This window comes from Giraffa tippelskirchi, chromosome 13 (genome assembly GCF_054371585.1).
Source record: "Giraffa tippelskirchi isolate mGirTip1 chromosome 13, T2T-mGirTip1v1.2.pri, whole genome shotgun sequence".
In the NCBI taxonomy this organism is placed as follows: Eukaryota; Metazoa; Chordata; class Mammalia; order Artiodactyla; family Giraffidae; genus Giraffa; species Giraffa tippelskirchi.
The window spans coordinates 7,906,085-7,922,684 of NC_137287.1; the positions used below are offsets into that span (position 1 = coordinate 7,906,085).

Below are 16,600 nucleotides of genomic sequence, written 5' to 3' on the forward strand. Positions count from 1 at the left end.
GATGGAACACAGTCTGGCGGCTGGTCCCTGCAAGCTCCAGCCCTGCTGGTAGACATTAATTGATGGGGCAACAGCCTATCTGTCCTGCAGGGTCCAGCCTGCTGACAGGCACAGAGGTCTCTGAGTTAATGAGATCATCACTCACCGTGGAGCTCAGAGGGATAGATGCTGAGTGCGGGAGTGACCGGCCCAGGTCGGGGGAGAGGGAACAGTGGACCACATATGCGTCTGAGGAGACTGGGTCCTGCCCTGGGGAACCTGGCTTGAGGCCAGAAAACAGGGCTGTGCCCTTTGGGAACTCATGAGCTGAGTGACCTTGATCGTGTAGCTTAAACTCTGTGCCTTGATTTCCTTGCTAATCACACAAGTCACAAGTGTTAGTCGCTCAGTCGTGCCTGACTCTTCTGCAACCCCATGGACTGCAGCCCACCAGGCTCCTCTGCCCATGGGATTTTCCAGGCAAGGATACTGTAGTGGGTTGCCATTTCCTTCTCCAGGGAGGGGATCTTCCCAACCCAGGGATCGAACCTGAGTCTCCTCCACTGCAGGCAGATTCTTTACCATCTGAGCTACGAGGGAAGCCCCTCCTTGCTGATGAAATAGAACTAATAACAGCATGCTCCTTGTAGGGCCGTGGTAAAGGACTAATGAGTATGAAATGCTAGCACAGTGCCTGGCATGCCACAGGTGTCTCATAAGCAGTGGTGATTGTCAGGGGTGACCATCCTCTTTTGGACGTGGAGGGGGCGAGGAGTCCCTGGACATCCAGGTGAAGATGTCCGGAAGACTGAGCTATGATTGGGGGCTGGGGACTGAGACCCAAGGGTGACCAAGGTTGCTGCTTGTGGGGGGAGAAGAGGGCAGAGGCCAGAGCCCAGGGCAAAGATGACCTGGGCCACCGTCTCCCCCTGCCCCCCCAATCCTGGCCTCAGCAAACATCTCCCATTTCACGTGCAGTATCTCAGTCTCCAGCCCACGTGGCACCAGCCCAGGGACCCCTTTTGCTCCTGAAGCTTAGAAATTTCTCTTCCCCAGTGAGCAGCATCACTCCCCAGGAGGTTCCTTCTCCCCGCCCCCCTGCCTGGCAGAGACCCAGTTCCCCAGTAATGATGGGAGGATGCAGGGCTTTCGCACCCTCAAAGGTACAGGTTCCTACAGCTTCACATAAACTCGTGACCTGTGGTCACACACAATTCAACCACCTTCTTGCCACTGAGGTCCTTCTGCTGTCTCCCACTGGCTCAGGAACAAGCAGCATTCGGTTTGGGATCAGAAGATTAGAGCTCGAGTTCTGCTTCTACTAGTTCTCCCTGGGCGATCAGGGAATGTTACCAAACATCCCTGAGCCTGAGCTTTCTCATCCATAAACTGGAGACAATAGTCCCCATCTCGGGACTTCCCTAGCAGTCTAGTGTTTAAGACTCTGCTCTTCTAACGCAGGGAATACGGGTTCGATCCCTGGTCGGGGAACTAAGATTCCACATACTGCGTGGAGCGGCCAAAAAAAAAAAATTCCCTCCCTCATAGGGTAGTGGGATCATTCATTCTTTCAGTGACAAGCTTGTTCTGAAGACAAATCCTGATTACCCTTGTCCTCACCCTGTCCCATGCCAAGGGAGCAAAAAAGAGACCAGGGTGGTCTGTCTTTGCCTATGATGGTCAGGGAAGGCTTCACAAGGGCAAAGCTGTTTGAAGTGGTCCTGTGGAGGATGAGTCTAAGGAAGGGGGTGGTCCAAGTGGCGGGTGTGTGTGTGTGTGTGTGGCATGGGCTGAAGACACAGGGACAGCAAGGTCCGGGGACCTGGGATTAAGAGGGACAGGATGGAGCGGGGTGTGTGATGGTGACCAGTCTTCCCATGAAGGTGGGGACTGCAAACCCAGGGTTAGCCCTTCCAGAGAAAAAGCCCAGTGTGGAGCAAGGTGAGAGGGTGGGAGGGACATGCTTCCTGAGTTTCCTGGAGGGAAAAAAAAAAAATCCTTTGTAACTGTCACAAACGTGATGGAACTGATAAACACACAAGAAACCAGGCACTTAGCTTGTGAAACTAAGTGTGGGTCTTTGTAGAAATGAGTGTGTAATAACAATGGTTTTTGTCAAGATATTTGATGAAGCTGGCAAAGAAAATCCATCTCCAGTGTGTCCGAGGAATCTGGGTGTGCCACTTCCCCACCCCAGTCCCTGTCCTGAAGCCAGGCTGCACACCTGATGCTGGTGATGTGTTCCCAGAGTGCCCGGTGGAGGGGGTTCTCCAGCCAACCTCTCCCTTCCCTGTGGGCACCCTTCTCCAGACCTCCAGGAGGTGTGGGCAGGTGGCAGAGGTAATCAGGCCATGGCCAGAACAAACTTCCCTGGACTCCCTCCCTGTCCCAGGTGGTGGGACAGGGGAGTTATGGGAGATGGCCCCTCAGCCCTAAGAGCAGGTCACTTATTCATGTTACAGCTACTCTGTGAATCTGTGGCTCACCAGAGGGGGTGCAGGGGGAGAGGCATGGTGAAGAAGAAAGATAACTGCTGGGACGGGAGACAGGCGGCAGAGACATCAACTGAGCTAGAGTGTGTTCATGGAGGAGCATAGCTAGGAGGTCTTCCTGGAGGAGGAATCATGAAACATAAGTAGGAGTGGTGGACGTAGAAGGGGAGGAAGGATGTCTTGGGCAGAGTGTGGGGCATGTGGGAAGAAGGCTTGGAGAAAAAAAGGGAAGAACTCTGGGCTTGTGCACAGTGGGCCAGGAGGGGCCGGAGGAGCTAGAAATGCCCTGCAGGCCATGGGGAACCTGTGGAGGCTGCTGGGCTGGGGAGGTCACGGTCAGCTCTGCATTTCAGAAAGATCTCTCTAGCTGCTTGGTGCTTTCGATGTTGGTGGCTTCTGCCCTGGAGAAAGGTCTGATTCTCAGGGACAGCTCGGTCCACGTTAACCAAGATGGATCAGCAAGTGACAGAAGAGCCGGCCTGGGTTCAAATCACTTACTATGGGCCCTAAGGCGACTTGATCTCATTTGTAAAATGGGGTTAATCTAAGCACCCCCTGCCATTAGGGGTGAGGGAATGAACATATGCTCAGTGCGGCAGTGCACAGGACCGTATTAAGTTCCGTGTATAAGTATTTAGTGTCTGTACTACCCATCAGTTCAGTTCAGTCACTCAGTTATGTCCAACTTTTTGCGACCCCATGGACTGCAGCACGCCAGGCTTCCCCATCCGTCACCAACTCCTGGAGCTTGCTCAAACTCGTGTCCATCGAGTTGGTGATGTACTACCCACAAACAACACCAGCTCGTCTAAACCACTACAGGCATGAGTTAACCAGGAAGATGTACAGTAGAAATCAGAGGTTGATGTGTTTGATAATGCATCAGATCAGTGTCAGCTTGTGAAGACTAGTAGATTGCCACCCACACGGACCAGTAGGGACCAGCATTCACAGGGAAAAAAACGCTGCAGGGAGAGGCCAGGGAGGAAGGCGCTCGGTAGGCTGGCAGCGAGAGGGTTAGCCGAGCAAGCTTCCTCCCAGCCTCCTTGGAGTCTCTCTTGGGAGGCGCTGGCACCGCTGTTTGTTACCCAACCCTCGAGAAGACACTGCAGGGGGGAGGGAGAAAGCTGAAAGCCTTCTCAATTATTCAACAGTCGAGCTTCCTGCTGCTCCTGTTGGAGCCAGGGGAAGGCTGGCTAGAGCCCCCAGGCTGGCTGGCTTGGGGGGAGGGACAGGCAGCCTGGACCTGGGCCGCAGCCCTCACGGTCCCACTCCTGCTTGCCCGCCCTGCTCCAGCACTGTCTGGGGGTTGGGGCAGAGGGGGCAGCTGCGCCTGGCAGGCTTGGAGCTGTCTCCTGCCCTGCAGACTCAGACTGTGCTGTGGAATGGAGGCAGCAGGCTGGCTAAGTTCCCAGAGCCAAGGTGTGGTGTCCGAGAGAAGCGAGGGAGGAAGGGCATGTCCGCTGTCTGCAGGAGAGGGCCAGGCAGCTTAGCTGGCAACTGCGTCCTGGGCAACCTGTCCAGCCCCCCTGTATCTCAGACACATGGGGCTCTGAGCCACCCAAGAACATGCTGGCCAAGCTGCTCCCTGTGCCTGGAGTGTTCTTCCCCTTCTGGTTCATCCTACAGGACTCTGCTCAAGCATCACCTCCTCCAAGAAGCCCTCCCAGACTTCCACTAGGGGATGCGCCTCTGCAGTGCTCCCAGAGCCTCATCCTGTGGTTCCCACCCTCAGTGTTTACCTTGCTCTGTTGTGACTATGTGCCCCTGACCTGGTGAGGGCTGTCTAAGAGTAGGGACTGGGTTGTGTCCATCTTTGCACCCCTATTGCCCAGCACAGAGCTTGGCACAAAGCAGCCATCTGTGAGCATTTATTGAAACCCAGCCTGCGTTTGTACTGATGGGGAGCTCACTACTTGTGTTTTCTGTTGTTGTTGTTACCACCTCCATCTCTGGGGACCTCAGTGGCAAAGTTTCCTGGTTACCACTCTCATTATGCCCAGACTTTACATGTGTTGATATTTGCAAAGGCCACATGGTCACATATTTGGTAAGCCCTGGAGTCCAGCTCTGTCACTGAATGGATAGGAAGGCCCTGCCTGGCACGTAGGCTCCTGCCCATCAGCCCTGGGCCCTGTCTTTGTTCCTGTTGGCTCTGATTTGAGTTCCTAGAGCAGAGGGCCTGGATGGCAGGTCCCCAGGGACAAAGAGGCATCAGCTGTCTGCCCCCTACAGAACAACCCACAGTAAAAGCAAGATAGCCTAAATGAGACCGGTGTAGACCACTGTAACCCAGGACAGGGCATAGAGGAACCAGGAGTTCAGATTAGATGCTTGCTCCTTGGAAGAAAGGCTATGACCAACCTAGACAGTATATTAAAAAGCAAAGACATTACTTTGCTGACAAAGATCCGTGTAGTCAAAGCTATGGTTTTTTTCACTAGTCGTGTATGGATGTGAGAGTTGGACCATAAAGAAGGCTGAGCACCAAAGAATTGATGCTTTTGAACTGTGGTGTTGGAGAAGACTCTTGAGAGTCCCTTGAACTGCAAGGAGATCAAAACAGTCCATCCTAAAGGAAATCAGTCCTGACTATTCATTGGAGGGACTGATGCTGAAGCTGAAACTCCAATACTTTGGCCACCTGATGTGAAGAACTGACTCATTTGAAAAGACCCTGATGCTGGGCAAGATTGAAGGCAGGAGGAGAAGGGGATGACAGAGGATGAGATGGTTGGATGGCATCACCGACTCAGTGGACATGAATCTGAGCAAACTCTGGAAGATAGTGAGGGACAGGGAAGCCTGGCGTGCTGCAGTCCATGGGGTTGCGAAGAGTTAGACACAACTTAATGACTGAACAACAACAAAAACGCAGGGAACCCACAGACCAGTGCAGACCATTGGAACAGAGAGAACTCACAATACTGATCACTGAAAACAATACAGACCAGTTCAACCCAGGAAGCAGCCTGTATAGACCAGTACTGGTATCAGACAAGCAAGCGGTGCTTTAGTCTTCCCTCCCCTGTGTTTTAGTGGAACAAAGGAATCCCTGCCCCCACCCAGCCCACTCTATTTCTTTTCACGGCCCTCAGTGGCCTTCAAAGACCTGTAGACTTCCAGACAGGGAACAGAAAGCCATAGATTCCCTGTGGCTGCCTGAGCTCGAATGGAGATTTGGGGTTGCAGGGAGGAGACTGAGAAAAGAGCCTTATCGTGGCTGAGCTGTCACTGATGGCCTGGGCTGCCAGGGAAGTGGTGACCTCTGTGTCCTGGGGAGGGTTCAAGCCAGATGGCCTTGGGGTAGCGTCCTAGAGAGAGGCACCTAAGGTGTCAGGACACCATGGTCTCCGAGGACTCTCCCAAGCTGGCCTCTAGGGCTGAAAGTGAGAGTAGCTCAGTCGTGTCTGACTCTTTGAAACCCTATGGACTAGATAGTCCATGGAGTTCTCCAGGCCAGAATACTAGAGTGGGTAGCTGTTCCCTTTTCCAGGGGATCTTCCCGACCCAGGGAGCGAAGCCAGGTCTCCCGCACTGCAGGTGGCTTCTTTACCAGCTGAGCCACCAGGGAAGGCCTGGAGTAAAACCAGCAGTACCCCGAGTTGTCATCAGCTTCATTATTTCCTTTATCCACTTCTTCTCCCCACAAAGGTCAGACCCGCCCTGGTTCACACCTGAGAGCTGGCTTAAGGAAAGGGAAGATGGGCTAGAAGCTGTTTGACCAGATCGCTTTCCCTTTTCAGGCTTCAGTTTCTCCATCTGGACTAAGCACTGGGGCCTGGATACTACTGGGGCCAGGGCAGGGCTGGGCTCTGAATTCTTGGCAGCTCAACATGTAGAAGAGTCCAAGCTGGGTAGTGATGTACCCCATGTCCCTGTTGGAGCTATCAGCAGGAAGGGTGTGTGCTGGACAGACAGACAAGCCCCTTCCACCCACTGGGGAGGGTATAGCAGGGAGACAGGGCAGCTGCCTCTGCTGCCCACACAATCTCATTATGGAAAATTCCCTCTATTGACTCAGCTTTAATCAGGCAGTCTGCCCTGGGCATCCCCCCCAGGTTTCTGCCGGGCCGGGTGAGATCAAAGAGAGAGTTGGGCTGGGGGCTGGAGCCTCGTCTGCCATTCCCATCGATCCAGATGCGCCTCTCGTTGCTAGGCAACCGCCTCCAGTCTCTTCTGGTCCTTCCTTCCCCAGGGGCTGCAGGATCGGGCAGTAAAGGGGGAGAGAGACCCCACATTCATTCTCTAAGTCTTCCCTTACCAAGCTCGAGATCTCTGTCATAAAGCCGGGAGCCTTCCTCATGCCCTGAAGGACCCCTCATCCTGGGAGCTTGACTCTCCCACCAAAATGGACCTCCTTTCTCCCCTTACATTTGTATTCATCTCCAGAATACTCGAAACCCACACCTCCTATGCCCCCGTGTGAGCACACCAGGAAGCTAGGCCAGGGATTCACCAGATAGGGGAAGGGACCCTCTGGAGTAGGGGGTGGTCAGTGAAAAAGTCCAGACATGGCTGCAGGCTACCATCTTCCAGCCCAGCAATAGACTAGATGTGGGAGCCGTTTAATCTTGAGAGAATGGCTCTGAAGACAAATTCACACTTTCAGTTTTGAGTGGGTTGCCTTTTTTTTTTCTTTTTCCAAAACGTAGGATGCATTTCATAGTAGTTTTTTCTTTTTTGTTTCAAGTGCTATAATTTAAAACTGTAAGTTGTGTTTTAAAACAGGTATAAAAATGTACTGTGGGTTTTGGGGGCTGTCATTGACTAAATAATGCAAATCGGATCATTTTATCGCAGTTTAATATTTTACATCGTTGATCTACCCTATACAGCTTCATCTTTCCCTTCTTAAAAAACCATACGTGCGCACGTCATCCCCACAGTTGTTAGGTGGTGACCTACTTATATCACGGCTTATTTAGGATTTTAAGGTCTCTCTCCACTCTGAGGTCTTTGCAGCCCTTGGGGATGGAAAGTACTCACTCTTGCCTCTGGTACTTCATCAGACTTTTTTTTTGTTTGTTTAAATGCAACTATGGGAAAGGAAGAGGTGATGCAGTTCCCAAAGCACGAAGACCCAGGACTCAGGTGTCCGAGGACTATCCCCGTGAGCTGCCGGGAGAGGCACCACCTGGGCAGCCGTCCTGATGCCCTCAGGCCTGCCCCTGCCTGCTGCCTGCTCCCCCAGCTCCACAGGGCACCGACAACTCCGCCCCACGCCCCTGCCCAGACCCAGTCACATGCTTCAACTCTGAGCGGCACCGCTTTCCAGGGTCCTTGACAAATGGTAGCCAATTAATGTCAATTAATCTGATTAGCCTAAATAGTTAATTAAGCAGTTAATTAACAACATCGTTGACAATAACCTATGGCTCCCGAGGGATGGTGGGTGGGAGGCAGGGATGGCAGGGGGGCGGGGGGTCCTCCTTGCTCTGGGAAAGGACAAGCCCCATAAGTTCACAGGGAGAATGGGGGGTCACTCTGGCAGCTGCAGCCTCTCCGAGTCTCTGCCTGGCTCTGCCTTGGGCCCCAGAATCTTCATCAGGGGGTTCGATCCCACCCTGGCCACAACCCCTTCCCCGGCCCCCCAGCCAGATCTGAGACAGTCTGATTCTACGAGAGGCTGAATCTCGGCACAGCAGAGAAGGCAGAAAGGCATCCTGTCCCGGAAATGGTTCCACTCCAAAGTCCTAGCAAGGAGTTGCCGCCTCTGCTGCCATGCCCTGCCTCAGCCCAGTCCGTACACCTCAGAGTTTACAACCCCCATCAGGGCCCTGGACTCGCCCAAGCTGCGGAGCAGTCTTGGAGGGGAATTGTCCATTCTACAGATGAGAAAACTGAGCACCTCCCACGTGCCAGGCCCTGCGCTTGCTCTGGGCACCTGTGATGAGGAACAGCACAGGGTCGCTGCCCTCAAAGGGCTCCTCCTCTGGGACATCACAGAAGAGCACAGCCTCTTTGCAGCCTCTTTGCTGGGTGACACTGGTGACGTTAACAACCTCTCTGTGCTTCAATAGCCTCTGCTGTGACCTGACTCTGTTGTAAGACATTGCGAGGACTAAATGAGTTAGGACGTGTGAAACCCTTGCGACGGTGCCTGGCACACGGGAGATGCCGAATGGGTGCCCTTGATGGTTACCGAGGGAGGCAGCCTGGAGGACAGAGTATAAAAGGCGGGGCAAAACAAAGGCGGTCCCTGGGGGCTTGGAACAAGGCGTGGCACAGAAGACATGGGGGCAGAAACTGAAGATCAAGAGGTAAAGGAAGTGGGAAGAAGAGCATGCAGGCAAAGGAAAGAGCATCTGCAAAGCAAAGAGGCCCCAATTCTCGATGCTAGCATGGGTAGTCCCCGGGGAGCCCCTTTGCTGATCACCTGGCACTATCTCAATATGGTTAATCGGCTCTATTCCAATATAAAATGAAACATTAAAAAAAAATTCAGATCCCCCTCTAGGTCCTACAATCAGGTTCTACATGGGCGGGTCCCAGGAACCTGCTGTTCATGGACTGTTCTGGAAATACCGAGGCCGGTACTCTGTACCTGGAGACCATGGCTGCCGTGGTTCTGGGTGTCCCAGCTGCAGCAGGGGAGGTCCCAGGCCACGTGACCTGTGTCCTGAAAGCATACCGCTGGCCCCCCTGTCCACTCCATCTGTCCAGTCCTGCCTGCCCTTCAGAGATGACCTTCCTGAAACTGCTCTGGCCATGTGCTTACCTGTGGGAAACCTCCCTTGGTTTCTCTGCTGCCCGCAAGAGAAAAGCCAGACTCCGCAGCCTGGCATTAAGCCCCCTCATGAGGCCTCCCTCTCCAGCCTGGCCCCACGTTCCTTAGCCTCTCCAGCCACCCTCTTCCCCAAGTGCCTGGGACTCTTCCCTCCTCCAGGACTGTTGTTCAGGCTGTTCCTTCTGCCAGAAATGCCCTTCCCCTTTTTCTCCCCCTGGCAGATCTGTCCTTCTCCTCTGGGGACCATCTGTGAAGCTGGCTCCAAAGTCAGTCAGGTGGGCCACGCTGCCCCCAATGCCAGTGCCCCGGCAGCTCTCTGGATGGTCCCACATAACCCATATTCCATCCCCAAATATTCACCAGCTCTCAGGCCTGACTTCCCACTAGACTGAGGGCAGCTCCTCCCTTTCTGCAGTGCCGAGCACGGGGCTTGGGGATGACAATGATAACTGAGTATTTTAGTTCAGAGGAGCTGCTGAGTTTGATGAATGAATGAATGACCGTCTCTACTTTCTGATGTATGAGGAGCAGAGGACAGAGAAAGAGAGAATTCTGGAGGCAGGGAAGAGAGGTGTTCTGGGGTCAATAAGGGATGGGTCATAAGGATAAGGAAGCATGAGAGACACTGTGCCAGGCAGGGAGGGGGGACAGGGCTGCCTGGAGGCGAGACCTGCTGCAAGTCCCAGCTTCCATTGCATCCCGCCCTGGCCGCCCGCTGGGAGAATGGGTGGCTGGGCCCCTCTGCCCGGCCTGAAGTCCCCTTCCCCAGCCTGGTTCTTCGGTGCTGACAACTGTGTCAGCCACTTCCCACCCTCCTCCACTCCCACCCTACCCAGACCCCTGCCCCTTGGTGAGCCTGGCCTAGACCACGTGCATATTCACCCCTGTCAAACCTCCCAGGGCCACATCCCCGACACCAGCCCCACTGCAGCTGTGCCTCCCTCCTCCCTGGCCTCCTACCCTTGGTCTCTTTCTCTCCATCCTCCTTCCCGACAAGGCAGCCAGAGCAGGCTTCCTTAAGTGCAGGTCTGATCATTTCATGACACTGCTCCAAAGCCTTCCCTGACTCCTGTCCCTTTCCAAACCAACTCCCAGCACTAACAGTGGGTTTCAAGGTCCTTCAAGACCTGACCTGGCTGGCCACACCCCTGGTGTTGCCCTCTAGCTTCAGGCATGCCATGGCTCAGTTAGATCATCGGCTATCCTCTTAGTTCACTGGGAATTTTCATCCCTGGGCGTGGCCCCCTGCTGTTATCAGGAGTGCCTTACCTTTTACTTTCTCTGTCTGGCACCCTTTCTGTCTCTCTCCAAAGCCCAACTTCAAGCTCTCTCTCCCTAGCAGCTCCTCTGGCTGTCTACATCTCTGTGCACATCTCAGTCCCTAGCAGAACCTCAACGGTCATCACTCAGTTCCCTCATGCCTCCCTTTCCCACTAGTGTGGGAGCTCCTCAAGGTGAGGGTGGGTGTCTGCTTCACTGCTATGTCCCCAGGGTTCATACGATGCCGGGAAAATAGGAGGCACTTGGTGGATGCTAATGGTGTGGTCTCACATACTCAAATGACCGCCACCTCTGGGCAGTGAGCTGGGTCTTTTCCTTCCTTGGGTGCCTTCGCACTCACCACCTGAATCACGGGAAGGGAAACAGACCTGATTGTGGAGGTGGGGGTCTAGATGCGATCAGAGCCCAGGAGATTGGCAGTCGCCTGATTCCCAGTTCTGAGCTCCTTCCTCTAAAGTCTGAGTGGGTCCAGGTTCTCACCCCACCCAGGGGATGTAGCACTGTCTCCTGCTCCACCTCCCCCGACAGCCTTGGCCCTCCCCTGCCATGGTCCCTGGCAGAGGCAGTCCCCCGCCCCTCCTCTCAGCCCCCAGCTGACCCTGGCACAGGCCCCAGAGTCATCCTCCCCAAGGGAAACACATGACCAGCAGACTCCCAAGCTGTGCCCCACCCAAAAGGGTAGGAGAAGAGCAAGTCCCCCACCCCCACCCCCGCAGCTCTCACTGGCTCCCTGGGAAGCGGCTCCACCGGTGCCCAGGGTTCATCTGGCCTCAAAGTAGGCTTTTTACAGAATCTTTAAAGATATCAGACAATTCTCACTATAGAGTGAAAAATAGCACGTCGACTTCCCTCGACAGGGTGTTCCCAGTTATTTAATGCTATGTATCTATGAACACACGGACAAAATCCTGGTAGGATAGACCCCTCTGTGCACCGTGGCTGCCTCTGGGCGGTGGGACCACCCGTGCCTTTTCTCTCCTTGGTTTTTCTATTTCCCTAGTCTAACCTGATGAGGATGCACCATTCTTAACATCAGAAGAATTCAACAAAACTTACTTGTTTCCATCCTAGGGAGTTTTGAGGGATGGGGGTGGGAATGGGGCTCAGTCCTAGGAGAGATCTCAGAGTCACAGGCCATTCTGGATGCTAGAAACAGGCAGGCTAAGGGCAACCCCCCCACCCCACCCCACCCCAGCTCAGTAAGCTGCTTGGGCTTCACGGTCCGGTTCCCTGGGCTCAGGTCCTCCTCCAGCCCTCCCAGGCCCCGGCAGGATGCTCCAGCTGGCACAGGAGCTTCTGCAGTAGGCAGGAGGCCAGGGCGGGGGCAGCAGGATGCTGAGGCCAGGCTGATTGCTGGGGAAGCAGCGACGCAGACGGATGGGAGGTCGGCTTTTGGCTATAAGCGAGGAGCCCCTGGGGGTTTGGGGGCTGCTCTGGAGCCTGGGCACACGTGGCCACCGAAGTCTCTTTCCCGAGCCAAGGGGCAGCCGGAGCCTGCCTGGCTCGCTTGCCCAGGCCCCCTGAGAACCCTGTCCTGGATGACACAGAGTCAGGAGAGCTGCCGCCCTCCTGTTCTCATGACCCAGAAGAAGGTGAAGGGAGGGGAACCCAGAGGTTTCAGCGGGCACAAGGCCCCAGTGAAGACCTCGGCTGGGCCAGGCTGGGGTCTGTAACTGTCGGTAATGGTCCCTCACTATCACGGGCTCCTCCTGTGCTCTCACTCCGCCCCCTCCCTTCTCTAACCTCCTCCTCCTCTCTGATCTCACTGCCCTCTACTGAGCCCCCTCCCCTTTTCTAACTCCTCTCCACTCATGGTTGCCCTCCTTTCTCTGAGTACCACCCCCCTGTGCCACCTCCCCCTTCCTAAGCCTCCATGACCCACGGAGTTGCCTGGCTTCAGCCGGAGCCCTCTTTCTTTCTCTCCTTAATCCCTTTCCCCTCTCGATGAGCCCAGATGTTGGAATTGAGAAGGAACTCCCCCACGTCATGCTTGGCTGCTCCTCCCCCAACACAGCCCGAACCAGAACCAGTGGCCCTACCGACCCACTCCCTTAGTAGGACTCTGCCTCCTTTCTTTAGAGCATCAGCTACAAAATCTCTTCCTCTCCCCAAGACTCTAAGAATAAGCCTCCACCACTGTACCCCGGCTGCTCCCCTGGATGTAGGACCCATGTATATGTGTCCTGTTGGGGGAGGTTCCTGGGATATCGTAAACAACTTAGGGAGGAGTGTGGAGAGCATGTTTAGTGTCCCTGCTGCTGCTGCTGCTGCTAAGTTGCTTCAGTCGTGTCCGACTCTGTGCGACCCCATAGACGGCAGTCCACCAGGCTCCCCCATCCCTGGGATTCTCCAGGCAAGAACACCGGAGTGGGTTGCCAGTTCCTTCTCCAGGTCACCTCAAATCTTGAGCTGGGAGGGCTCCATCCTGGCTTGGCCATAGAACCATGATCTCCCAGTGAGCCACTGGGCCTCTTCCAGCCACCTTTTCCTCTTTTGAGTTAAGACCCCAGGTTTGTAGTTAGGAGGGATGTGGGTGTGTGGGCTAAGTTGCTTCAGTCACATCCAACTCTTTGCAACCCTATGGACCATAGCCCGCCAGGCTCCTCTGTCCATGAGATTCTCCAGGCAAGAATATTGGAGTGGAGGGGGGTGCCATGCCCTACTCCAGGGTATCTTCCCCACCCAGGGATCAAACTCGCATCTTTTATCTCTCTTGCATTGTCAGGCAGGATCATTACCACTAGCACTACCTGGGATGACCCTAGGAGGGGGATGGGTGAATTTTAAATCTCGGTTCCAATGAATAAACCTAACCTTCATACACTGGGGGTGGACTCTACCTCTGCTGATGGAACCACAGGGTTCCTGACACACAGATTTATGGAGCATAGAGATCTTAACATCTTATTGCTGGCAGGGCCTGCGGTGTGGGGCTGGGGGTGGGGGTCATCTGGTCAAACTCTTTTATTTTATGGTTGAGGACACTGAGGCCTGGAGACAGAAGGGACCTGTTCAAGCTCACACAAGGAGCAGAGATGGGCCCAGAAGGAAGATCCTTGAATTCCTTCATATGGAGTTCACTCCCCCGCCCACCCCCATCCAACCCCTAGTGCCCTGGCTGATCCTCACCCAGGAGAGCCTGGGGAATCGAGGACACAGTGGTGTTGTGAGAGCCACACCAGGCCCCTGAGGCCATAGCCTAGGATTGCACCAAGACCTTGCTCTGTGACCTTGGGAACATCATGTCACTTTCAGGTCTTGTTTTGCTCCTCTGTGAAAGGGAGATGGTGGCAGCTTTGGCACCCAGTTATGTGAGGATGAAATGAGATAATGCGTGAGAACTGACAGGCCTGTGGCAGGGGCTCAGAGTATGTGTAGGAGTTAAGGAAGGCGGGGGGGGCTCCCCCCCATCGCCTTAGAGGCACTCTGGCTGGCTGCTGGGACAGGAGGAGCTACGATTCTTCCCCACCAGCAGCAAGAAGCAGGCAGAGGAAAAGCCAGTAGGGGAGGCTGACCCCAGCAATGCTGGCAGTTTCTCTGGACCATGGCCTCATCACAGGGGTGAGGGCTAACCGCCCAGAGAGTAACAGGCGGCCACCGGCTTGCCGAGGTCAGCAAGAGGCTGGCAGGCAGAGAAGGTGAGAGTGGGTGGGGCGGTGAGCAGATGGGCCTGCCAGATCCAGGCTCCCCCTCTGGCAGGTGTAGGGGTACCCAGCTGGACAATTCAAAGAGCGTTCCACCTTCAAATATCCCAGTGACCTTGGGGGAGTCGGCTCCTCACTGCATCGCACCTCCTCACCCATATGACTCAGGCTTCTCACCTGGAAAGCTGGCATCATGAATCAAGAAACTGACATTTAACTGGGTCTTGATATCAAGGGGCCAGGACAGGATATCAGCTCCACTCCTGCCCCAGGAAAGACAGCTTGGGTGGCTTCATGACCTTGCGAAAGTCATTCAAGTCTCATTTCTCAGTTGTGAAATGGGGACATGGATGGCTTCCTGGTTAAGTTTTCATGAGGATGAACTGAGTTAACTGTAGTATGTAGCCTGGTATGAGACCCTCAGCCAATGTCCACTCTGGGAAAAGAAAGATGTGCTTCAAACAATACTGAAAACTTTCCCCTCTTTGTGTAGCTTCTTCTTAAAAATTCTTACTTGTGTTTGATTTGCTAGAACTTGCCCAGCATTACATAGCCTAAAACTAGTTTCCTATCCAATAAATAGTTGAATTATTTCTTTGACCACCAAAGTAGATACTGTTAATGTTATACCTCTTTTACAGGTTGGGAAACAGGCTCAGAAAGGTTCAGTGGTTTACCTGAAGTCACACAGCTTAGATGTGAACCCATGTTTCTCACACTTCAAAGTCCATGACTTTCTACCCACTCAGCTCCACCTTTTAAAATCCAAACCACTCTTTATTCGCTCTTCAAGAATTCCTCCTCCATCACTCGCAGGAGAGTGGGTTGGGGCATAAAGTTAGGGAACCGAAAAGCTGATGTTGTGTGGGAGCAATTTCTGAGCCAGCGTGGTCCTATTTTTGGCTGAGGAAGGCTCTGACACCTGCTGGGACCATGACCTTAAGATGCCCCCTCTACAGAGAAATTCTCTAAACCCTGCTCAGGTCTCCACTGAAGCACCTGCCTTTTCTCTTATCACAGGACAAAAGGTCAACCCAGGCCCCTTGAGGCCAGAAGTGGATGAGTGAGTGAGGTCTTGGGAGAGTGAGAAGTTATGGTTGGGATAGAGCATAGACACTGGAGTACCAGGTCAGACCTGGGTGCCCTTCTCCTTCAAACCCATCCCCACAATGGACCTGCCACCAGGAGCAGGATCTGCAGGAGGCTTCACACTGTCCAGGCAGGAGCTCTGGGAGGGAGGGTGAGGGGGAGGCAAGAAAGAGGCTGCATCTCTTCTCTCGCTCTCTTTTTTTAAACCAAGAATTTGTTCTGGGGTTGGTTGGACACACTGTGAGCCCCAGAAACCCTCCCTGGGCACCCAGAGAGACCACAGAGAACCCACCCAAACTCCTAATGGTTATTATCTCTTCTGTGTCCTTCATTTTCTCCCCAGTGAGAGAGTAAATGCCATCCTGTGTGAGACCCAGTTCTTGTTGCCAGCTTCTGCCTCCCCAGGGGCATTTGGGCAGCTGGGAAAGGGGCCAGACTGTCCCTGATGCTGCCACCCTGTGCTGGACAGAAGCCCAGCATTCAGGTGGGGGCCTGCTCCCTTCATCTCTCCCAGTGACCAGCATCTCCCACAGGGTCTCTTCACAGGTCTTTCCCTTCCCTAGGGAGCAGGTCCTTCTTCTCAATTGCGAGAGGGCAATTGGACTGCAGTTGGGTGCCTCTCTAGCATCCTTACGGATCAGGCCGTGGTCATCTAAGCTCAGTGGAGTCCTGCCCGTGACCCGGCAGGGTTCTCACTTTCTCCATCCCTCTCAGTGAAATGAACAACGTTCCTCATCTCTGTTCCCCAGGTGCCTCGCACCCCCCCCCGACCAAACACACAGACAGTCCCCCACCCGCTACTGTCCGCCCTGGGTTCCGTGGACTCTGGGCCCTGGCCCAGCTGGAGAGGCCCAAGATCCAACCCAGCCCCAACCCCTCTGGGAAATGCCCCCGCCCCAGCCGGGGCTCTCACCTCCCTGCTGACTGCTGCGCTCCGCCGGGTGCTGGAGCCAGGCCCTCTGGTCCCGCTTGTCTGGGTGGCCTCCGGGCCACCTCCTCGGCTCGGCTCGGCCCGACAGGGTAGCTCCGCGGCCCCCGCGGCCCCGCGCCCTCCGTCTCCCCGCGGGCGCCGCCGCCGCTTGCTGAAATGCTGGACAGCGCACCACCATGGAGGCGGCCTCCCAGCCCGCCACTTGCCGGCCAGAGTGGCCCAGCCCCCACAGCGCCCTCCACAGGCCTGGAGGCCGCCCGCAGCCGAGGAAAGGGACTGGGCGTCTGCCGTGGAGGAGGGAGTTGGGGGGAAGAATCTCCACTGCAGTGACCTGTTCCACGACTTAGGGGTCTGGGGCGGAGCAAGAAATCCCGCTGGGATGCCCCCTTTCATCGTGCATCCTGGTGGCCTGGCCGAGGCCAGGCGGGGTGGTGGGAGACATCCCAAAGGAGGG

At 54.9% G+C, this 16,600-nt stretch overlaps 1 protein-coding gene across 1 annotated transcript in view; it reads right to left on the reverse strand.

Annotated features, from left to right (window-relative positions):
- Window positions 1–16,293, reverse strand: part of SRRM3 (serine/arginine repetitive matrix 3) — a 54,049-nt gene extending 37,756 nt beyond the window's left edge. The window contains exon 1 of the mRNA XM_081557791.1: window positions 16,129–16,293. The gene's annotated coding sequence lies outside the window, so the exon portion shown is untranslated. The remainder of the gene's footprint in view (window positions 1–16,128) is intronic.
- Window positions 16,294–16,600: the final 307 nt, after the last annotated feature.